At 35.7% G+C, this 26,103-nt stretch overlaps 1 protein-coding gene across 3 annotated transcripts in view; it reads right to left on the reverse strand.

The window, feature by feature from the left end:
• The window catches only part of Cdk17 (cyclin dependent kinase 17), a 100,860-nt gene extending 77,214 nt beyond the window's left edge, over positions 1–23,646 (reverse strand). For all 3 annotated transcript variants that reach the window (XM_047548906.1, XM_047548908.1, XM_047548907.1), the window contains exon 1: positions 23,035–23,646. The gene's annotated coding sequence lies outside the window, so the exon portion shown is untranslated. The remainder of the gene's footprint in view (positions 1–23,034) is intronic.
• Positions 23,647–26,103: the final 2,457 nt, after the last annotated feature.

Here is a 26,103-nt window from a genome sequence, read left to right on the forward strand (position 1 = left end):
CAAAATGTAATATAACCAAGGACAACCTGAAAGACGTGTTCAAATAAATGTCTCAACATTGAAATGTGAGCAACTATCTGTTTTTAAGATTAACCAGATAATTCACAAGGTATAGCCAGAATATCCTTCAAGAATGATTAAAAATGTACAGAAAATGATTAGTACTACTGATGCCAACGACAAGTTTTCTCTCAATAAGTGAGATTTAAGTTTAAATAAGCCCTAAGCATCAGTTTTTCTCACAACATGCACCTAAAAAGGTACTTAGAAACTCAAGGGGGGAAAGTACTTCAAAAAATTACCAATATGGGGGCTGGGGAGATAGCTCAGTTGGTAGAGTGCTTGCCTTGTAAGCACAAGGCCCTGGGTTCGATCCCCAGCACCCAAAAAAAAAAAAAAAAATTACCAATATGGGTTGGTGACATGGCTCAGCTGTAGTGCACTTGAATAGCATGCACAAGACCTGGGTGTGACCCCCAGCATCACTCCCCACCCCAAAAAAATCAACTAATATGATTTTAGATAAAACACATTCTAACTACTAAAAGGCCTAGTCTTTTATCAATTTTCTCCTCTGTGTAAGTAAAGGGGAAAAAGTGCTTTAAATAACAGAAATTTTTTTAAAAAAACTTTTCACATGTAATTTTTCAGCAATCATTTTAAAATATAGGATCTGTGGGAGTACTAGAAGTTAACATTGTCAAAGAAATTATGTCTTATTCCTTTTTAATGTATTAGGAAAAGCAGTTGCAGTATTAAGTACCAATCTGTTCTAGAACATCATATACATTAACTCATTTAACCATAATATTAACTCTATAAGATTACTAAAATTATCCCCATTTTATGTATGGAAAAATTTAGACAGTGAAAATTAAAACACACACACACACACACACACACACACACACACACACACACGGATTATAGCAAGTAAGCAAAGGAGCCACTTAGAACTGAAGCAGTAAAACACCCTGATTCATATTCTCAAACACTACATAATAGCACATATCTTCCCTCAGTAAATATGAACTGGTTGGATGCTTGGTAGTTTTTCTTTCTTCTAGGAGTTACAAAAATCAGTGTTTAAGAAGGCACAACCTTTTGTATTTATCTAGACAAAACTGATATTTCCTATACTAATGATCTCACAGCCTTCACATCTCTTTAATAAACATAGTACTAATTGTTTCCAATTAATTTAAGCACAAGGTTATGAACACCTTAGAGAAGAAATGATATCTTGCTGTTTGTGTTTTTTAAAATACCCACTCCCTTCAAAGACCCTAGAAGGCCCAAATAAGTGCTAGACAATAGGACAGAAAAAGGAAGATGGCTTAAAAAAAAAAAAGCCACTCTAGATTATTTACAAGGATGAACAAATCGTTTTTTTTTTTTTGAAACACAAATCTTATTAAGTACTTAGTATATTTTACAACTGTAATTAAACAATTCAAAATGTATGTGACAAAAATGGAACACAGCTCAGGTAGTGTTTTCTGCTAACCTCTTTTAAGAGTAAGATTTGATTAGAAACTGTAATTGCTATACTTGTCTTATTTGATGCCCAGGAAAGTCTCATGAACTGTTAGCTCTCTATCCATTTTATAGGAGGAAACAGATTCCAAAATGTTAATAAATATGCCTAAGATCATACAGCTAGCTAGGCTTGCCATTTCCAATCAAAGCCTATGGAATTAAGGCTATTTATTCATAGCTTTCTCCTGAGAGTAGATGTAGGAAATGAATTTGGTTTAAGTTTAAAAGGTATGACAAAGACAGCCATAAAAATATCCAATCCAGACAGTAAGATCAAAGACAGGATCAGGATCCAATTTCATTTTGCTCCAAAGCAGACTCTCCAAATGTGCTCTGAGAAATCTTTACAGTCGGTCTTGAGGTCAAAATAATTTTTACAATACTAAAATGTTATCTGCTTTTTTTAACACTTATCTCACAAGAGTAGAGTTTTTACAGAGACTAAACTCCAACAGAGACTAAACTCCATAGAATACTTCAATAGAATAAAATGTATACGTGTGCATTAAGATGTGAGAATTCACTTTCAAGTAAGCTAGACATTAAAGATCTGCAAGTATGTAATATAATGCATCTCTTCTCATATTTTTTAGTTAGATAAATTATAGACTTTAATGATACACCCAATATTTTCACATAAATGCAAAGGGGAAAGATCTTTAATCTACAAAGAACATTTATATATTAACAAGAAATCTAAGAAACGAGCAAACATGGACAGGTAATTCACAGAATAATAATAAATAATTAGTAAACATCTTTTAGTTTATAAAGTAATGAAAAGATAAAATTAATATCTATTCCTAATCTTACATTGGAAAATATGCAATATTACCTGCATATTATTATTATGCAAGAACAGTAACATTATTCTTTTTAAAAATTTTTTAATTTGTTTTACTCAGTTGTACATACAAGTAGAATACAAGCAATAAATGTTGGTGAGGATGTGGGGAAAAGGTTCACTTATACATTGCTAGTGGGAATGTAAAATGGTGCAACCATTATGGAAAGCAGTATGGTGATTTCTCAGAAAATTTGGAATGGAACTAACATTTAACCCAGTTATCCCACTCCTCAGTTTATACCCAAAGGACATAAAATCTTCATACTACAGTGACACAACCACAACAATGTTTATAGCAGCTAAACTCACAATAGGTAAACTATGGAACCAACTTAGGTGCCCTTCAACAGATGAATGGATAAAGAAAATGTGGTACATATATACAGTGGAATACTACTCATATATATATTTTTTATTTTATCTTTATTTTTGGTGGTGCTGGGGATTGAACCCAGGGCCGTGTGCATGCAAGGCAGGCACTCTATCAGCTGAGCTATATCCCCAGCCCCTCATATTATTTTGAAGTTATTTTTTTCACTTAAAAATGTGTTAACATAATGTTTTCTATTTTTAAATAAATTACAATTTCTTACCATTTAGAATTTTTTCATATATACATAACACAATACATACAAATATAACCCAAGTAAATGAAAGCTCTTAAGAGTCTTCAATTAATATTTGAGTACAAAAAGAAGACTGAAAACTCACTCTCCTAAAGCTATTCCCAACCAGTCTTCAAATCTACAATCTGGTCTCCTAAATTGATTTACTCACTGGGATTAAGTGGCCTATGTAAATCAAAACTGTCTGGGTTTTACCATATCATAAATTCCTTAAGGATACCTTTTTTAAAAAATCTCTGTCTCTCCCCTACCCCACCACATCACTAATATCCAAAAAAATTTTGTTACATCAAGTCAATTATTTCTCATTCTACACTTTTAAATTAACACTGTACCTTAGTCTCTAATTAGCAGAATTGTTTCTATAGTTCTACATCACCTCAAAATAAACTGAAGTGGTATATCAAATCTACAAAGCTGAAGCCTCTGCCTGACTCATGATGATCCCACTGATGTAAAGACAGCCTATCAAGTAAAGCCAATCATTTGCCCTTTTTTAATATGTGAAACTTTTTTATTTTAAAATTTGCATTGGTGCATTATAATCATACATAATAGTGGCATTCACTATTACATATTGTACAGGTGAACAATAGAACAATATTCCTTGGTTAATTTCATTTCTCAGTACCTCCTTTTTTCCTCCCTCATTTATGCTTTTTTTCAATCCTAATTCCAACAATAAAAAATTAAAACAGCACTTGGAGATCTTATTTAAGTAGGAAAAATTAAGTAATAACATACATTTACATATTTAAAAGGCAACTTTCTTACAGTTATTATAAGAATGAAACTTTCATTCCCTTCAAAAATATCAAGTCCATATTATAAGACATATTTTTCAAGTATGACCAAGTAATATTAGGAATTGTTTTTATATTTTTTTAAAACACAAGTCTCACAAAATCTCCTACTTTCTAAATGGTCATGTACATTTCAATGAGAATGTTCTTAGCATACTTGGCACAAGGTAAACATAAATTTTCTCAGCATGTTAAAAAGAAAAAAGAAGAATGTGTATAGGTAACTTCATAGCCTTTGTCTTCAAGACACATCTGATCTGAACAACTAAATATACTATTTGTCATTCTACAATTTATGACACAATAATAATTTATTATATTTTTAGAAAACTAATACTATTAAAGTCTTTATAAGACAAATTCTACTGGATAGTGGCCAACTTGCCTTGGCAACAGTAGAAGACTTGGCAACATATTAAAAATACCAGCACTCTTCAACCTGGTAAAGTTTTTCTCTAAGCAAAGGAAAGACTATTAAGAAAAAAATCACTCTTACATGGTCAATTCTGAAGACACTGGAAATAAACCCCCAAGAATATCTTCCCAAGACTAACCTTAATACCATCACCTGAAGAAAAACTTTGTGGTGATTTTATTTGTGTGTATGGGGGGAGCTTCTTAATCCTCTACCACATTAGTTGCTAAGTGGAAAATTAGAGATTGCTCACATACCAATCCTAACATGAAGGAACAAAGCAACGGTCAATTAACAAAGCATATTCCACTTTCTTTATAAGATCTACAGTAATCAAAACAGTAAGATGAAAATTTATACCTAAACTCCACAGCCATGAATTTGTTTTTTTCTAAAAATTTTCATTTTTCTTGTAGGATTTTTCTATTGTACTAATTCCACTTGTTTAGGAAATCTCAGCATATTACAAATAGAAAATTAAAGTACTGAGTTAAATTAATATAAAATAAAAAGATGATAAAATATGCAATATATGCATTACAAATGACAAGATTTTTTTAAATTTTCAAAGATAGGTTTCCCATGAAAACACAGAAAGACATTTAAAAACAGTGATGCTTGAATGAACTAGAATTCTTAATCAACAGGATACTTTTGGCTATCTGAATTCTCAACTAAGAGGAATTAAATGAACTCCAGTTAATGAAAGGCTGGCTATCTGGGACTAGATTCTCTCTTTTCTCCATTATTACTCACTACCTGTTCAGTCTTGATCCTCAAAAGCTGAGAGGTAACATATTTCCACATTTAATTAACACCTATGGGGAAATGTTAATTATATACTACTTTGGCACTAGTGATGAAGGGTTTACAGCCTACAGAAAGTCCACTTTGTATAACAAAAATTGAGAGTAAGTTCTAGGGTAAGCCTAAACTAGGTTCAAATCCTGATTCCCTCATTTGGACACTTGCGAGAGTGAGAAGTATGACGCTGAGAAAGCCATGTTCAGTGTCTTTTTTCAAGAAAGGGATTAATGGACTGGGGATATAGCTCAGCTGGTAGAGCAAGCACAAGGTCCTGGGTTCAATCCCCAACACTGTTTACTACCTCAAAAGAATGTAATTAGAATTGATGTACTGTGGCTAGCATGAGATAAGCATCCAACAGATGTTACTTCCTCTACCATACTTTCAACTAATGAACATCAAGTGATATGTACTGTATATAAAACTGCAAGCTACATACCACAGACCACCTCTCCTCCCCATCATAGCCAAAATGAGATCAACTTTTGTGGGATAACATATAAGCCAAGTTGGTAAAATTATTACCACAAAAATATTCTCAATTTTAAACAACTTCTACTATGCTAAAGTGCTAAATGCATTTATGAATGTCAAAATTAACCCATTATGTATAAACTATAATGAACTAAAAATATATTTTAAAAAATATCCTACAACTTCCCAATATAAAATACCTATGCTAGTATAACATCATAACACTGAATATTGTACACACTCTGAAAAATTCATCACTGGAGCCAATAGCTCTTTCTCCACCTAGGCATATAAGGCCTATGTGCTGACCCTGTTACTTTTCAGCCCCATCTTTAGAGATCACATTCCCAGTAAGCATTTTCATTGCCTCAGTGAAATTATTCATAACTTTCATCCCCTTCAGGTGTTTTGCTTAGGCCTCTCTGCTTTACACAAGCATATCCCTCTACCTGGAACCACTAGGTTCTCCTGTTCTTCATCCTGTGATCTGTCCCCTTGGCAAATTCTTATTTTCTTTACAATTCCATTTTAAAACCCCTTCTTCCCCCCCACCAAAAAAAAAAAAAAAAAAAACACCACTATAGACCTCAAAGCCCTGTGAAAACCAGGTAGAGGAAAAACAAATTTACTTCTCCACAGAAGTAAAAGTAACTTCAGACAGGCTAAATACTAGTCAAGTAGTAAGTTTATGGGTAAGTAAGCAGGACATGTAAGAATATTCATCAGAAAGGAAGGAAGTGGCACAACAAAGTAGCTTTGCTACAGTCACTCCACAGGCAGTGAGGGGGAGCACAGTACACATACTTCTGACTATTCTGATGTATAAACAGTCAGATAGAACATTTTGGTTAATGATAGATTGCATATACAACAATGATCCCATAAGATTACAATGGAGCTGAAAAATTCCTATCACCTAGGACGTCAAAATGTAATCCATCTCTCATGTTTGTGGTAATGCTGGTGTGAGAAAATCTATTGTACGGCCAGTCATATAAAAGCAAGTGTATACAATTATGAGTAGTACATAGTACTTGATAATGATTTTGAACAACTATGTTACTGGTCTATGTATTTACTATACTGTACGTTTCACTGTTAAGAGTATATTCCTTCTACTTTTATGGAAAATGTTTGATTTTATATGATGTACATATAAAATAATATGCCACATTTATGATAACAGCAACCTCAAACATCTTGTGTTTGCCATGCCTCTTGACTGTGTGGCAAAAAGCACATGTTGAGTGACTGACCTATGCTATTCAGACTTGTATAAGCACACTATAATATCTGCATAATGAAAGCTCCTAATGATACATTTCTCAAAATGTGTCCCTATCATTTACTGAGACAGAACTGCATATGCTTATCTATCCCAATCTTGATTTACCTAAGGTTTTCTCCACATCTGTACACTGACATCAGCACTGCTGAAGTCACATAATAAAGCAGTTTTAATCAACAAACCTAAATTAGTGTCAACAGTGATCAACAATTGTACTCTTTCTCAGTTGAGCTTGATCTCTCACTCTTGCCAATGCTCACTTCAAACTGTATACATTATAATACATAATGACCTCTTCCTCACCTATCACAACTGCATTTGCACACATCTGTAAACAGTTGACATTAAAGACAGAAACCTGCAAGCAGCAATTTCCTCAACTAACCTATACCTACGTAACTAAATAACATATATCCTTACCTCTCCTTCCAATCTTATAGGAGTTAGACCACTACCACATCAGTCTTAAAAACGTTTTCCTTGACTTCCCTATAATAATATCCTGGTTTTCTTTCAATCTCTCTGACCACTCCTTTTCAGGTTTATTCCCTTGCCCCACCCCCAGATATCCCCGCACAACAAACACACACCAGTGTGACAATTAAGAACTTAAGTCCCAAGCATTTTTCATATTATTTGTTTCCTTCATAGGCAAGCTCATTCAGGGACATGACTTCAGTGTTCTGTCTCCCAAATTTCTCTCTCTGATCCTGATCTCTTCACTGAGCTGCAGACTCATACTCAACTGAGTGTTTTAGATGCCTTAACTGTTAAAGTTAGACCTGATTCCTCAGGGGAAAAAAATCCAAAGTCCAAACCAATCATCGAGAAAGTGTACAGTCTTTGTAGATATGCCCATGAATTAGACTTTTTATGAATACATTTTGAGTTTACTGTGGTTCTCGATGGGCACTGAGAACTTGAGAACTTAAACTGTCTACACTGAGTTTATAGTCTTTAATAACTATCACTATTCAGCTGTCTTCAACAAATGACTTTACTATTCCAGGAAAGTCTTGTGAAGTAGATAAGAGTTCCACATAACTTCACTGTTCATTTCAGGAACTTCCAGAAAAACCGATACAAACCAAATTAGAATGTTCAATTTTTCAGTAAACAACAGTAAATAATGTTCACTTTCCGGGACTCTGAAAATCTTACCTTAAAACCTCTGCCTTGCTAAGTCTGTAAATCCTAAACTATTACATTGTGAACCTTACCCTAATTCTGAATGTCATGGTTTGGATCTGGAAAGTCTCATATGTTCAGAAGTAGGACTTTGGAAAATGACTGGATCATGAGGGCTCTGATTTATCAGTGGATTAATCCACTGATAGCTGAATGGACTCCTGGTAGGTTGCACCTAGTTGAAGGAAATAGGTTAATGGGAGGAAAGTGCTCTCTGAGGGTTTATCTTCTCTCCAGTCCCTCCCCTTCCCCTTCCTCCCAGCTTCCTGGCTGCCATAAGCTGAACAACTTTCCTCTGTCATACACTTCTGCCATGAAGTTGTGCCTCATCTTAGGTCCAAAGCAATGGAGCCAGAGACCATATTCTGAAACTATGTCAAAATAAACATTCCTCCTTTAAGTTGTTTATATCCGATATTTTGGTCGCAGATGAAAAGTTAACACTAATTCAGTCTTACACTGAAATACTCATCTGAAGCCAGATTCCAAACCCTCAATACCCAACTTTGTTGTCCCTTTCTACTTCACTGTACTTTTCACCACGCCATCCTTTACTCCCTGAAGATGCTATCAACTCTAGAAAGGTGATATTCTCCTTTATTGGTAAAAGCTGGAAACCCAACAGGTGATTTCTGGTGGTCATTCCATAACCCTACTAGATACCTTACCAAATATCTATTAAAAATTCAATTCAACAATACCAGACTCATCACAGTGTAGAGGACAATCGAATCCTTTTAAAAAGGGTTATAATAATTCATTATATAATATTATTATTATATATAATAATAATTATATAATATATTATTATATAATCACTATAGAATGAATTATATAGTAGGCAGCATCCATTGACACTACTGATCCCAGATTCTCAATAAAACTAACTGGCTCACTCATTAAATTTCTAAATACCAAATAAAGAGGTTACAATATCAGACAGATCAAAGTATCAGTGAGGAGTTCTAAGGAAGGTAAGAAATAAATCACAGATAAACTTAATAATCTAAACAAGAATCATATGATAAACAGAATGGGGAAAACTGAATGTATGAACAATCCACAATTGTTCTACAATTTAACAGTAAAAAGAAACTTTTGTCAAGAGGAAATGTGTAAACCAGGCACAGTGGCATGCCTATAATCCCTGTGGCTCGGGAAGCTGAGGCAAGGATTGTGAGTTCAAAGTCAGCCTTGGCAACTAGTGAGGACCTAAGCAACTCAGTGAGAACCTGAAACAAAATACAAACAAAATACAAAATACAAAATAGGGCTTGGGATGTGGCTAGTGTTGGAGTGCCCAAGTTCAATACTCAGTACCCCCCCCCAAAAAAAGAGAAAATTTGTAGACATCTCTTTTACTATAAATCACTTAAAGCACAAAGACCCAGGTATCCTTATGTAAGAGTAATTTGAAAGAAAAGGTAAAACATTTAAAATACCCCAAAGATTGGGAGGATTAAAGCATCTCAAATTTAAAATTTAAAAGTAAAAAGGAAACCACATGTACTATAAGAAAATATGGATGCATTCCCTTAATACCTTACTGTGATGAAGTCTTTCCTAACTGTATTTCAAAATCCAGAAACATATAAGGGAAAATTATACAATCATATAAAAGTAAAAAGTTTGCATGGAAACAAAGTTTTGAATTTAAAAAAATCATAAATAATCTTTAAAAAAATGCAATCCACATCATGAACTCCTGAAACCAAGAAGAAAAAGATCAATGACATATTAGAAAAACAAAGATCACAAGAGTTCAAAGGGATAGACCTTAAATGCCCCTTGGACACGTGGAAAAATACCCAACATCACTGATAAAGTGAGAAACTCAACAGCCTGAATTATACCAGTTCTCATCTATCAAACTGACAAAATTTTGAGTCTGACCATACATTCAGCAGGTAACACTAAGGAAAAAATACTTTCAGGTAATAGTACAAAATGGCAATCTAGCAGTATCTACCACAATGACAGAGGCATTTATCTTATCTTAAATAAGCTTTTATTTTAGAATGTTGTAGATTTACAGAAAAATTGTAAATTGTACCAGAGTTCTATTTCACACATCCAGCTTTTACTATTAAGATTTTACAATAGTATGGTACCTTTGTTATAATTAATGAACAAATACTAATGCATTATTACTTATTAATGTTCATTCTTTATTTAGATTTCCTTCGTTTTTACCTAAAGCACTATATCTGTTTCCAGACCCTATCCAGTTTACCTTATTATAATACTCATGTCTTCTTAGGTTACTCTTGGCTGTAACAGTCTCTCTGACTTCCCTATTTTTGATGACCTTGACAGTTTTGAGAAGTACTACTCAAGTATTTTGTAGAAAGTCCCTCAATTGGGATTTGTTTCATGTTTTTTTCATGATTAGACTGAGGTTAAGGTTTTGGAAGAGGAAGACCACAGAGGTGAAGTGTCATTCTCATCACATCATGCTATCAATATGACCTATAAATGTTAATGCTAAATTTGATCACATGATTGAAGTGGTGTTAGGTTTCTCCTATGTCAAGTTATTCTTTTCCCAGTTTTCCATATTGTACTACTTGGAAAGAAGTTACATAGTATAACCCACACTTTGAGAATCAGGAGTACAACTCCAGAACTGAATAGCTACATGAATCATTTGGAATTATTCTGCACCAGAGATTCATCTACTTTTCCCCATTTATTTAGATGACCACTTATTTTTATCAGTATGAACTCATGGATAAAATTTACCCTTTGGTTATAATTCAATACTACTTTATTTTGTGCAAAAATTTTCCCAGTATTTGGTCGTTGGGAGTTCTTTCAGTGAGCTGTGTCCTTTCAACAAAGGCGACTCACTGTTCTTGTTTGGTATTCCCTACAGTTTGGCATTACAAGAGGCTCTAAGTTTGTCTTTTATTTTTTATCTTCCTCCCCAGACCTAGAATCAGTCATTTCTCCAAGGAGGCCTGGTTCCTTTTATAGGAAAATGGCATCAGAAACTAAGATCTGAGTACTAGGTAAGCTTAATGCTACTAAATCACTGCTTCTAGGTCCTTTCAAATTAACAGAGCAAGGAAATTCATGACCTAGTGACCCTTGTTCTCAAAATCAAAACCACACATTCACTTGTACAAGTAGAAAAAAAAATACACACACACACACATATACATAGTTTGTTTCATATTCATTTGGCACTGTAGAGGCAAAATATAGGAAACAACTAAAGTGTTTACATAGGATCAAGTGACTAAACCATGCTACATCCACATAATACTATACAGATCTTTAAAGATAAAAATCTTTGTCTAGTTATGGAAAAAGCTCCAAAATAAAATATACATTTGTTTATATTTGCAAAAAAAAAAGAAAAACAGGAAAGACATAGGATAATAAAAGTAATGAGAGCAAAAGAGGAAAGAAGACTTTTCTGTATGTACTTTTTTATTGATTTTAAAATATATTTTTATTTTTAAAACTTAGGTTTAATTTTTTTGTATTTTATTTAGAGACAGGGTCTCATTGAGCTGCTCAGCACCTCACTTTTTCTGAAGCTGGCTTTGAACTCAACAATCCTCCTGCCTCAGCCTCCTGAGCCACTGGGATTACAGGTGTGCACCACTGTGCCAGCATGGTTAACTTTTTAAAAGAACTTAAAATGCCTACCAAAGTGGAAGAATCTGAAGAGTTCAAATACTAAAAAGGGAAAAAATTCATTTCTGAAGAGTAAACACTATGAGACAACGTAGCTCTGACTCAAGGAGTATTATGTACCAAAAAATTCTTTGTAAATTTTAGTACAACAGAGATATTTCAAGTCAAACTCAGTTGTTAATGTACTGAGCTGCACTACAGTTGCTAAAATTAGCCTATTCATAGAACCTGTACCTAACTATTTAAATGGATAGTGTTGTATGACCACATATATTAGCAGGGATGTAAAGTTAAAGGAACTGCAAAGTCCTTTCTAAAGGTATAATTAATATTTGTATTCTTGATTATAAAATGTGCTGACATAATTAAATATAACAGTTTATCATTTCTACATTTTGTAAATCACCTATTTATATTTCTGATTTCCCCCAACAAATTCTAACATATACAATTTCTAACATATACAAACATTTCCTTATTGGGAGATAAAAATGACAAGGGTTTTGCAAATTAAAAACATTTTTCCAAGAGCTCCTAAGAGACATTAAGACAATTTTCCTCTCTCTGAGTTGAACCAAACTAGAAAAAAAGGGGGGGGGGGGAGTGTGCTCTTCTTAGCATTCTCAACGTGGGGAAGCAACCCTTAAGGCTACTTCTGAAATGTAAATATATCACAAAAGTCCATCCATTCAAATTTCAGGAATAGCTCATTTGCAATTATGCACAAAGCTTTCCCAAACCATTCATTTTAGAAAAATGATATTCTGCCTAAAAAATATTCAATATGTAGCTCAATTCTTTAGATTAATAAAAATCCAAACTCCTTAATTGGGATATCTCCTTCTCTGACCTCATCTCCTGCCACTACCTACACAAACAACCTTTATTTCTTTACACATACCACGTGGAACTATTCATTAGGCAGATGGAGAATAACAATATATTAAAAGAAACGTAAAATCTTTTTTCATATCCCCTTTTTACAGCTTTTACATCCTAGGAAGTGCTTGTCTACTCACAAAGCTTTAGCATTACCTCCTCTAAGAAATGTACCTATTATCTTAGGCAAAATGCCATTTCCTCCTTTCTTCATAACCACAAGTTCATCTTTAATGGTAACACAAACTGATAAAATCTCTGATAAGCTACCTAATCTCTTATTGAGATGCTCTAACTGGTACAATCTGAACAATGGTTAAAAGCAAATCTATTCCAATTCCTGATGCAACTCCTACAGATATGCTGACATATCTAAGGTTCAAGTTTTATAGTACAGAGGTAGTTTTGAAGATAAAATATGAGACAGATGAAAGAGCCAACTGCAATTTTCCTTCCATAACTTTATCATCTTAAGTCTACGTTTTTTTGCACTCCACTTATAAAAGTAGAATAAACACATAAATAAGGATTTCAAAACTACTGGTGGAAAAAACTGAGTGTATTGCCATATCAGGTAATAATACATATTATAAGGCACAAATAATTTTTTAAAAACCTGAAAGTAGTATGTAAACAGACAAATCAACAAAATTATGATTTTTAATAAAATTTTACATAACTATTTGATATAAAACAAAGAAAACATCATTCAATAATTTTTTTGAAAAGAAGTGTAAGGATCCAAAGAATGGTAATAGTCTCCTTAGCAATTTGGAAGGAAAATACAAAGGTGATAGAACCAAAGAAATTCAAATACAAGTTATGACATCTTTCTACAAACCAATTATCAAAACCAAGAATTTTAAATGTTGTAACACTAAAAATACATGTGGTGTATTACTAGTGATATCGGGACAGCAGGCAATCCAAGAAAAAGGTTCACAGACTTTGAATTGAAAATGGCACTTCTGGGTGTCTACCCTAAGGAAATGTCAAAGTGGAAAGACAGGGAGAGAGGTGTCACATACTAAAATTGTCATAGAACAATTTAAAATAGCAAAATATGAAAATAATAATTTATATCAAATGCTATGCAACAAACTTTTGATGAACTGACAAAAAAAAAAAAACTAAAATGATAGCCAAAAGAATTATTTGGTACTTTTAAAAAAATTCTTATATTAAATCATAAAAAGCATCTTAAACAAGGAAATATTTAATGATAATAACTGCATTGAGGAATTTAGATCCGCTAATTTCCACATTGCTATATATTTTTAAAATAACTTTCAAAACATAACAGAGGCAGACAGAAAACAGTTTAAGTACTGATAAGAAACTAAAAGACTATGACAAAACCATCCACTAAAAGGATAAAAATGAATAAAATAAATGGAACAGAAGACTTTTATATATAAGTTCCCCACCGAAAAAAATACCTCATAAAATTAGAAAGTTCAAAGTAGAATTAAAAAGGGAGGAAAAAATAAGATGGTAATGTGGAATGAAGGAAAGTTTAAATTGCTTTGCCTTTACTTTAAATTTAATTTATTTGAATGGATCCTTCCTTAACACTGCACTAAATCCTAAGAACAGTTTTTCTAAAACTCTAGAACCCATTAAGAATTGCACACAACATTAAGAAACCCAAACCCAGAGACTGATTCAGTTGTTCTGTGACAGAGCTTGAAATTACACAGACAGACACACCCACACACACACATACCCTTTTAACTTTTGTTATTGTTGTTTTTAATCACAATTTTGAATTTCAGGGTAGGGCCACTCACTGACTTAGAAGAGCAAAAAATCATAAATGATAATATAAGATAATGAATAGTAAACATCCAGGCAGGTTTTTAGACAAAGAATAAAATGTAACATCAGTTTATTCTTTTGATAGGTAAGTTTCATGACCAGTTATTTTGCTTTGATTTTTAAAAACCTGAGAGATATACATTAGAGTCATTAACAGAATGAATATTCTCTAGACTATTGAGATGTCAAACAATGGTAGACTCACAGACCTAAAGAAGGGAAACAGAACATGGGCAAATGGTTAAGAGAAAAATTTCGTTTGCCCTAAGAAAAAGCTTTATCAATGTACCTACTTAAAGAGTAAGGCCTCTTTATCCCTAATGGCTAATAGTTAAGAAAACAAGAATGAGGGAGTCAGGGGTATAGCTCAGTGAAAGCATACTTGTCTAAAATACATAAAGCCCTGGGTTAAATCCCTAGCACCACCAAAAATAAAGAAAGAAAAGACAATGAATATTCTAGATTATTTGTCCCCAATCCCACCTTTTCCCCCAATATACATGAAGGATTACCATATATCTATTAGTAATACCAGTTCACTACAGGAGTGATTTCTCAAATTGGGTGTGAATGAAGAGGCCTATTTGAAAATCCAGGAGGTATGAATAGTTTAAAAAGTCAAAAGCGATGATCTGATTAAGAGTCCTTGTGAATCACTGATTTAAACATTCGTCAACCTAAACTACCATTACCAATATTTTTTCCTCATTATATGAAGAATAACAAAAATAACTGCTGTGAGTGCTCACTAGGTGCAATACACTTTGCAAATTGCTTTACATGCATTATTTCAAATTCCCAGAGCACTATCAAATAGGTTCTCGGTTCTTTCCCAGTCTGACCCTTAAAGAGTTTAAGTAATTAACTCATAATTCCATGGTCATGTTACTGCCGAAGCAGTCTTTATGATATAAAAAATGAAGACATATGACCAATTGTAGACTTTATTAAATAGGAACTTGAGTTGTAGATTTTTACCAAAAAAAAAAAAATGATACCTAACATAAATGTTTCAATCATTTTATAGCTTCCTGGGGGGTGAAGGTGGAAATCAGAGGGAAAAGGAAGTTTAAATAATAATAATATATATTGAAAAGGGGGGAAGGGTCAGCAAAAATTATTACAAAATACACAAAAATTATTATAAAATACAATGCTGATTTCACTCTTTCTGAAAAGATAAATGTAGGTAAGTAAATCATGATTTCAAAAATTTATTATAAAAACAATCCATGTATTATGACCATATAAAAAGTTGAAGAATTTTAAAAAGCACCAAATCTCATAAACCATGAAAATTCATTTTTAAAAGTCACATTTCAAATGTGTTGTTATAGTTTATATATCAGGTATCACCTAAAAACTCAAGTGTGAGACAAAGCATGAAAGTTTAGAGGCAAAATAATTGGGTTGGGACAGTCTTAACCTACATTAACCTGCTGATAGGGGTTAACTAGGTAGTAACTACTAGGCAGTAAGGATATAGCTGAACAAGGTCACTGGGGACAGGCCTTTGGGGTACATATGCTGTCCTTGGTTAGCAGACATCTCTCTCTGCTTCTTGGTATGATGTTCTGAGCTACTTTCCTCTGCCACACACTTCCACCATGATGTTCTGCCTCACCTCCAACCCAGAAGAAAGGAGTCAGCCATATAGGGTCTGAGACCTCTGCAACTGTGATCCCCCAAGTAAATTTTTCCTCCTCTAATTATTCTTGTCAGGTCTTTTGGTCAAAACAATAAAAAAGCTAACAAAAACACTCTTACCAAGTCATAATCTCTGATTTCTAAAATAAGTCTATTAACATATCTACTAAGGCAAAGGTAAAATTTAAAACTCAATTTTTAATAAGTCTCATTTTAAATGTAAACCATAGTTTTGAATTAAGTACAGTATGTCTATTGGAAAACAATGTTCTAGTAAACTATATACATAAACTATCAGAGTAGTAGAAATAACATTAAACGTACCATTCAATCCTTTGAGTACAATTCTGTACTTTATTAAGTGTATTTAAGTCTTGTACTGCAAAAACACCTGAATTTTATTAAAGATAAAATTTTCTCATTTAAACCAAATTTTACTACTGATATTGACCAATGGTTAACCTACAAACAAGCATTTTCTTTACATATAATAGATACTGGAATGCTATATTTCAATCTGTTTAAAAGACAATAATCTTTGAGGTCTACATCCCTTTCCTATTTTCACTTAACAAGTTAGTACAGATCATATGTAATTAACAAGTCTCAATAATGCCAAATTACTGCCCAAACTGGCCTAAATTTAAACTGTTTCTAGATTACTCTCACTCAACTATCACTAACATTGTATAGCTCACCTTTGTTGGCTTTTAATTTTCTACTATATCAAATTTACGCTTGAGTTAGACACAGTGGTGCACCCATACAATCCCAGCAGCGTGGAGGCTGAGGCAGGAGGACTATGAGTTCAAAGCCAGCCTTAGAAACTTAGCGAAATCCTTTCTCTAAATAAAATATTAAAAAGGGATGGGGATGTGGCTAAGGGTTAAGTGCACCTGGGTTTAATCCCTGGTACCAAAAATAAATATTTACTTATGACTGCTTCTAGGCTATGACTACTCTGTCCCTAATGTACTAATTCAATGTTGTTTCTCCTAATCCCAGTATTAAACAATATGTAATATGGGGAGACTGCAGGAAAAACCATAGTCCCTCTGGAGCACAATGTCAGCCAAAAGAGGGAGAATCCTGTAAAGGACATTTGGACTCAAAAATGAGAATTTCTCTCCAAGGAAATGTCACAGCATTGTAATATCAACATATCTCTCCATCTCTGAATGGTAGGAGGTAGGTGCAGTACACATTTCCATTCTCCTCTGATCCTTTTCTTTAGTAATACATATTAACTTAAAGAGGATGTCTCAATTTGGAATAATAAGAGCTTCAATGTTGTTAAAATTGGTAATTTCTCACAAGTTTATTAACTTTTATCAACTTTTATATTATTAAACATTAACACATACTAAAAACAATAAAAGTCCATCAGTTGAAAATATAGATGGACTAAATATATGACATGGAAAAGATAAAGTTAATAACTAACCTAGAATATAGTAAAAAAATAATTATCTTTGGATCATTTTCCTATATTTTACAAACATACAAACAAAATTTAGAAAATTCTTGAAAGTATTTACACTACCTATAAAAAGAAACAATGTTATTAAAAAGTAGGCAAAACATTTTTATATTAAATTAATGTTTACGGCACCAAAAGAAAGCAAGTTTCTTTTCACTCTTTTTCACTTTAATGAACCATCTTCAGGAAATAACATTTTCTGGTCTTTAAATTTGAGCAAGAGATAAGATATATATTAACAATACTAATTTGCTATTTTTATGTCACAAGGATCAGTTTTCAATAAAAAAAGTGATGACGAAAAGTGAATAATCTGGTCTCATTTCAATTTAATGTATACAGTCACATACAAATACAAACGTAAGTTCAAAATAAGAATAAGCAATACCAATACTAAAAGCCAACAGGTGCTCGTGTGTATATATATAAAATTTATCTGCCTTTCCTTAAAGAATTTATCTTTCCTTAAGGAAAAATTGTTACCACTAGTGGAGCAACCTATGTAGCATATGTATCTGGATTGCCTTTCCTTTGGTGGCACATACTCAAATACTAAAAGCTAACTTTAACACATATAAAATAAAAAAAATATATATAAGTAAACATATAAGTAAAATATAGGGCTGATGTTCTGGCTCAGTGGTAGAGCACTTGTCTAGCATGTGTGAGGCACTGGGTTCAATTCTCAGCACCACATATAAATAAATGAATAAAATAAGGTCCATCAACATCTAAAAAAAATTGTTTTAAATCAAAATATAAACAAAAACAAAGTAAAAATACTTAAGTTACAATGCCAAGTATTTTTTTGGTTGCTAACATTCATATTCATTTTATGCATAAAGAACTGATAAATTCATGACTAATTAAGTACACAAATATTTTAAATATCTTTTTAGCACCTGATTTGGATTCACTAAGTAATAAACATGTTCTATGCTATACATTTTATATGGTTCCATTTTTTAAGTAGTAAAACTACTTAATTAAGTTTAAATCTAATTTTGAGTGGATTTTCCAATTTACCACTGTTAATAAAGAACAAACATTAACACTGAACCAATTTTTCAGCATTCCATCCCAGTGAAGGCACTGAAGCGTAATGGTCTGAATGCTAAAATGGGATCTCAGGATCATTACAGTGGTAGGACCCTGGAGACAATTATTTAACCTTAGGTCTTTTATTTCATCATCTGAAAACAGGTATAAAACCTATATGATGGACTGTCTGTGAATAATTAACACAACAATATAGTACCTAGCAGAGGATATCATTAATGTTAATTTCTTTCACAGAGTTCATGTTATGCACTGAATGTTCAAGTGACCCCCAAATTTCTATGTTGAGGTTCTAATCTCCCAGGGTGATAGTTATGGATATGGGCCTCTGGGAAGTAATTAGGTTTAGATTAGGTCCTGCAGGTGGGCACTCATAACAAGATTTGAGCCATTATAGGAGGAAGAGAAAAACAGCTCTCCCTCTCTCTCATTCCTCCCCTCCACTTGCAGGCACCAGAGGAAAGTTCAGGAGACCACACATTGGGAAGGTAGCGCTCTACAAAGCAGAAAGTAGGCCCTCACTAGAATTCTAAGCTGGCACCCTCATATCAAACTTCTGAACTCCAGATCTGTGAGAAAATATGTTTGTTTTTTAAGTCACCCACTGTATGGCATCCTGTTATGGCAGCTTGAGTAGACTAAGTTAGATTATATTTTAAAATGTATTTTTAAAAGGAGACTTTGGAAAGCAAGTTAATTTTCATGTCATCCCAATATTCCATGGATTTACAAATCTACTTCCTCAAATACAGAACCCACTACCATAAGTTTCTGCAGAATACAATAACAACATTATTAGATTTACTGGTAGATGTCTATTGATTTTCCAAGTTGGCCAACAGGGAGAGAAAATAGGGTAGGAACAGAAAGCTACACTCAATACATTTTTCTGGCCCTTGGCAATTCTTTTCAGGTCAATATTTCACAGACATCAAAAGTAAACACCAACGAACTATACTGTGAGCAAAATAATGACAAAGAAGCCACCAATGACAATAAGAATTCTTAAAAGTTAAGTCTAATCCCATCTTCTCTCCATTAGTTCAAAGAAAATGGCAACATTACAGAGTGAACACTAGTGAACTGTACCAAGTTTTCTGGTATAGAGTTTTTTACTTCACAAATGCTATGTAAAGTACATTTTAAATACCATAAACTTGTGGCTTATCTTCAGCGTTTAAAATGCAAAATGCCATCATTGTCTTTATAACATGTATTCTAAATAACTATTTCCTATTTAAAAGTACAAGCTGAAATTACTTAAAATTCAAAAGAACCTAAAATTATTTTTCCTTTCCATGTAGAAAAGGAGAATTTATAAAATATTTTTCAAAAAACCCTAGAGAATATTTTTATAAGTTGGATTTAACATTTAATAGCTTTTTCCCCAATGAAGCAACAAATTCATTAAGTAATTATCACCCTGGAAGTATAAAAGCTATGTAGAAGAATGCCAGGACATGATGCTATAATTCTATAAAGACAAGGAAAATAGCAATAAATGTTTAAAATGTAACATAAATATTCAGCATTAATAGACAATAACAAAGAAAATGGGCAAAAACTAGTGTTCACAGGTACTTTAATATTAAGGGACATCATTATGTTCACTTTTGAATCACTTCCTCAGTTGCCATTATAGCTTCTACTGTTCACAATAAAATATTTGCACTGCTTTTCAGTTAGTACTACTTCATCAATGAAGGGAATGAAGGAAAATATTATTACTAAAAATAGGCGAAAAAAACAAGCCTTGACAAAGCAAATCAAATAAAAAACATTTTATGTCAGCTCTTGCCACCAAAACTGTAGGACTAAACCAGTATCTGAAAATTAAATGTATCAACAGACATACATAAAAATCTGCTTAGTCAACACAGCTATCCTGTGCTTCAGAGTAAAAAGAAATTATATTTTCTGTATTTTATGAAACTAATGACTTATTAGAAAAAAATTAGGTATACAGAGGTATCACAAACATTGAATCAATTATTCTAGTTTCATCTTTCCTTACTAAGCATCTCTTTCTTTTGTCCTTCTGGTAAACAGAACATGAGAGTTTACACTATTTTAAATATCTACCACTGAAAGTTACTTTGTTGGGCCTGAACCAAGGATGAGAGTAAATTACACACTTTACAAAAGCTTATTTTAGTCACAGGCAAATTAAGACATTTACAAGACTTTAATTTTACATTTACTTTTTTTCTAATTATAAAAGTAACGTGAAAATTTGTAAAAATACAGAGAAAAAAATTAATGGCCAATAAACTCTACCATGCAGAAACCTTTCTTGTCTTTTTGGTATATTTCCTTCCAGTGATGTAAATTTTGATTATCTAACCAAGCACTAACAAACATCAAGTAAAAAAAGAAAGAAAAAAATTAGTGGATCCTTAGTATGGCCTTTTGATGTGTTGTAAAAAAAAAATCATTCATGATTATGAATATGAGTAGTTAATTTCACAAACATCTCCAACATAGATAGGTCAGGGTGGGATAGTGAGTCCCATAATTCAGAGACAGGTCCCTGAACTAAAATCTCTTAATTTTTATACTTCCCTGGCAGTAAGCAACAAGATCTGACTCTTCTTACAGTGATACCAATGTCAATGTTCCTACATTAAACAGGCTTTACTTTGATAATCTTTCCATTCATGTGTCAATGATAATTTTAATAATTTTAATTAATTTTTAATTTTAATTTTTAAATTTAATAATTTTAAAGCCAAATAATTTCAAATTCAAAGACTAATTTTTGAAGCACAGCATTCAAACTGTTAGTGCTTCTGGCCTTTAAGATGGTTTGCCAGATAAAAGGATAACACCCTTTACATTCCTAAATTCTCATAACGTTAAAAAAAAAATAGTATATATCTTAAATATAGTCACATTTCTTCTTTTGTTCCAACCCATTGTTGATGCAAGTATGCAGATGCTAGAATTACAAAGACTGAAATGACTTCATTAACAAAGCAACATCCCAACGTTAAGTAAACTCCTCAGATTCAAAACAAAACCAATGATATTACCACTAGCAATTATTTTTTCTGAAAATTTAGTTTTCAGCCTTATTTTTAGCTTCAAGGAAGATTTTAGATCAACTAGGGGATCAGAAGTCATAAAATCCCATTCATTTTCTTCTGTCCAATGTGTTAACAAAGTCGGTCTAAAACACAGTAACTGGGATTTGTTACTCTGATCATTTTGCACCAACCCTTTTTTAAAGAAATCCTTCAACAGACTCTCCCCCCACCCCCACCCCCCCAAAAAAAAATAAAGTTTGGAGAGAGAATTATCCATCTTTAAGTCAAGCATTTCCTGATAAGTGACCGAAGGTCCGGTTGACTACACTTTGCTGAGCCTAGAAATAGCCAAGGCTCAAAACAAAATCTGCTACTTCTGCCTAGAAAATTAAGACACAGGCTAAGAGGCGATGAAAACATAACCAACGACATGTCTTCGGTGGACATATTAACATAGAAGAGAGGCGCCACGTATTTCAACTAAATGTTTTTGCCATTTTTACAGAAGAAAAGCTAATTGTTAATGGCCATGTGACACTCTAGGTCCCAGAAAGGAAAGGGTGGGAGGAAGAGAGGAGTTCAAGGCAGTTCAGGGTCAGAACAAGCTCAGGCATCCTGTCATTAGCAAACGTTCCCCAAGCTAAAGGCAAAATACTGCTTACCCAAAAAAGGAGTGGGTGAAAAGTGGGGGGGAGGAGAAAGGGAAACCACAGAAGAGTCAATGTGGCAGTGTGGGGGTGACGGGAGGGAGTGAACCTGGAGCTATCCAGCTGAGTTGGGGAGCAAAAGAATTGGGTACAAAAACGCCGACGAAAACGACTGCACCCCAACACTTCGCACCCCTCCACTGGTTCTTTGGGTTTCCCACATTCCCTCCACCTCCGCTCTTGACCAACACTCAGGGGTGTGACCCGCCAGCAGGAGGCTGCCCTGATCTTTGTCTCGGCCCGCTCCCCACGCGAGGGCTCCTCCTCCTCCTCCGCGCTCCCACCCGCGCACAGCCTCCGCGTCTCCAAGGAGCTGGAAGCGTCGCGGCCACCGCCTCCTCGCCCACCTCCTGCGGACCCGCGCCCCTTCCCTCCCCGCCCGGGGGCGGCGGAGCAGCGCCGCCCGCGCCGCCAGCCCCACCCCCGCCGAGGGGACCTTTGTGTCTCAGGGGACTTTCCGCCTCTTCCCCTCCTCCGCCTCGCAGGGAGACCGGCCTCCCCTGGAGACCAAAGCCACAGTCAGCAACGGAGAGGGCGGCCAGAGGCGCCTCCCGGGAAGGAGCGGGACAGACACCCACCCACACCCTACCCCACCCCGGAAATGCCCGGGCGACCCGAGGTCCGCGCCCGACCCGACGGGTGACAGGCACGCGCGAGCCCCCCGCGCCGCGCCGCGCCGCCGCCCTCAACTTCCCGGCCGGGCCTGAGCCCCCGGCGCCCCCGCCCGCCCCTCCTTCCCACGCACCCTCTCGGCCCCGGGCAGCAGGGACAGCACCGCCAACTCACCAGCAAGTGCAGGACCGCGTCCCGAGGCGAGGCGCGAAGGGAAAGCGGCTCCGCCGACGTCCGCGGCGACCGGATGCAGGTCCGGGTCCCAGCGGTCGGCAGCCCCGAGGCGCCTCCGCGGTGCAGGCCTCCGCCGCCGCCTTCCGGCTCTGGCAGAGGGCGCGGAGCTCCAGGAGGGCCCGCGGGTGCCTCACGCGTCGCCAAGCCCCCCGGTCAACATGGCTCCCCGGCTGCCGAGCCGCGCGGCCGGCCCACTAATCCCTGCCGAGAAGCCGCAGCGAGAGCCGAGCGGGCGGGAGGCGCGACGCCTGGCTGAGGCTGCCCGGCCGGGCGCGGGCTCCTTCTTCTCCTCGGCTGTGGGGCTGGACGGCTGGGAGCTGAAGAGAACGCGGGCGGCCGCTTTCGCTCGCTACGTGTGCGTCGCTTTCTCCCTCGGCGGCTGCGGATTGACGCCTCCGCCTGTTCCCCGGAGGAGAGCGAGCGAGCGAGCGAGCGAGAAAAAAGACTTTTATTGAAACGATCCAACCAGCGGCAGCGGCGGAGAAAGGCGGCCGGCCGCGGGAGCTTCCCCCACCCCCGCCTGGGCTGCTCGCCGGGGGCAGCGCGACCCCTGCCGGCGGCGGCGGCGGCGGGGGCGGGGCGGCGAGGCGGGGGCGGGGCCTGCGGGGCGGGGTACCCCAGAATCCCGCGCCCCGAGCCGGGGGGCCTGGCTTTCCACCCACGCCTCACTGCTGGAACCGCCGGGGGCGCGAGGAGACCCCTCGCGGGCGAGAAAGCCAGGCGGTGGCCCCCACAGGGACTGCGGAAGAAATTCTCCGAGTATTTCAGCCTCTTCATCTCTCCGCCGTCCCCAAACAAAACCAAAACTCTTGCTTCAGTTATCCAAGTAACTACTGTGCAAAGGATCAGTGCCACCGTTCTCCACTGGCCTTCTAGAGTTGATGTCACGGGACCCACACTGAAGCCTGTTGACCGCTGCAACTTTTCTCGTGTGTTGGGTGTGAGTGGTTACTGGTGCGACTGTCATTCGCCTGTACCTGCTGTTTAGGCATCTATGGACATATTACAACGTTTTTATTATTAGTATATCCTTGGCAATATGCTAGGCCGTCAAAGGACTGAGGATCTAGCTGGAATGAAAGATAATCAACAAATAATTGCAATGAAAGCCTAAGCATTGAGGGAGGGAAAATACTAGGTGCTATGAGAACGCAAGGACTACTGTTGCAGTTAGGTTTTGTTTTCCAGGGGGAGACTGGCTGCAAGAGGTTGGCCCAGTTTCTGTAAATGTTTTTACTTTCTTCTTTCCCAGAGGCTAAAAGCTAGTTCAGGAATGAACAGCAGAGTGAAAGTGAAGACAAACCAAAGTAATACTGACCCACTTTTTTCCACAAATAAGGATAAAGGCATGAAGTAAAAACAAACCCCTAGAGGGAGATAAGGAGGATATTGAAAGACGAGAAAAGGGACCGGATGTAGACAACCTAAACAAGAAAAAAAAAAAAAAAAAACTTAACCACGTAAAAGGCATGTGAAGTCAGATGTAAATTGTTTTTTCCATTTTAACACCTGGAAGAAGACAATACCATTTTTAATGCAGTTTCACAAACCCCATATCTTAAGGGTTTCTGACAATTTTCTTCTTAGATTCCACCTGCTGACTTCTTTCACTTACTTTGCTGTGCAAAGTTGAATTTATCTAATATCCAACAATCATGCATGTCAATCAGACTTCTCCCATGCCTCTAAAAATTATCAGGACACACAAATTAGCCACAATTGTACTCTACACATATTTAACACATGTTCCATATAAGAATGCAAATATACGTAACAATTTCCTTTAGAATAAGTACTTTTTAAATTGATTTATTTAACTTTTTTGCTTGTTTATTTGTTTGTTACTGGGTTTGAACTGAGGGGCCCTTAACCACTGAGCCACATCCCCAACCCTTTTTTGTATTTTATTTTGAGACAGGGTCTCACAAGGTTGTTCAGGGCCTTGCCAAGTGCTGAGACTGGCTTTGAACCTGGGATCCTCCTGCCTCAGCCTCCCAAGCCACAGGGATTAAAGGCAAGCACCATTTTAAAAAGCACCCTTAATGATGCTTTTAAGATTTGTCCACGTTAAAGAACTTTGTAATGTAGCAAGAAGTAGAATCATTTTTCAAAGTTTTTTTTAAGTTAGGAACAAAAAGTATATGGATACAAGACCTATTTTTCCAAGTGACTTCATATGCTTGTCATTCAAAAAAAAACTATGCTTTTTTATTGGGGTGGGGATTCTCTTAGTAAATATTCAAAGTCACCACGAAGAAGAGTTTACAAAATTTCATCCTAAATTCCAGCATCAATAATCCCCCTTCATATGGTTCAGTTGGGATGATTAGAAATAAAGAGATTTTTCAAACTTCCTCATCCAAAGTTGTTAAAAACATTCTCTCCTCTTCCTACAATGATATCATAGTAAAGATTTGATCATTTGAACCTATATGATTGTTTTATTGATCTATTTTTTTCTTTTAACCAAAAAAATTTTTACTAATTGCACATTATGTGCCCAGGCACTATGCTAGACATTGAAGATTTAGAAGTGAACAACATACACAAGATATGGTCTCCATAGAACTGTATTCTGGTGATAGAAACAAGCAATAAGCATGTATATTAAGGAATTCATAAGATCATTTATAATAATAATAAGGGGACTGGGGATATAGCTCACTTGGTAGAGTGCTTGCCTCGCAGGTCCAAGGCTCTGGGTTCAATTCCCAGCACTACAAAAACAAACAACAATAATTATGAGAGGTGTTATGAAGAAAATGAAATAAATGGAGGGAGAAAAGGGAGAGAGTTTGTCAGGGTTCTTTTAGGTGTTAGGGTCAGAAAAGGCCCTCTAATCCACAAAGGCTAAAGCCTTGGATTCTTTCTTCATATTATTCAGTCAATTATTTGATCAATAAAGGTCACAGGACAATCAAAACAATGGATGAGAATATTTACATGATAGTTTTTCTTAATCGATTTTAAATTTATTCATATTCAGCATGTTAGTTGACCTCACTAAGT

Source organism: Sciurus carolinensis, chromosome 4 (genome assembly GCF_902686445.1).
Source record: "Sciurus carolinensis chromosome 4, mSciCar1.2, whole genome shotgun sequence".
Taxonomy (NCBI): Eukaryota; Metazoa; Chordata; class Mammalia; order Rodentia; family Sciuridae; genus Sciurus; species Sciurus carolinensis.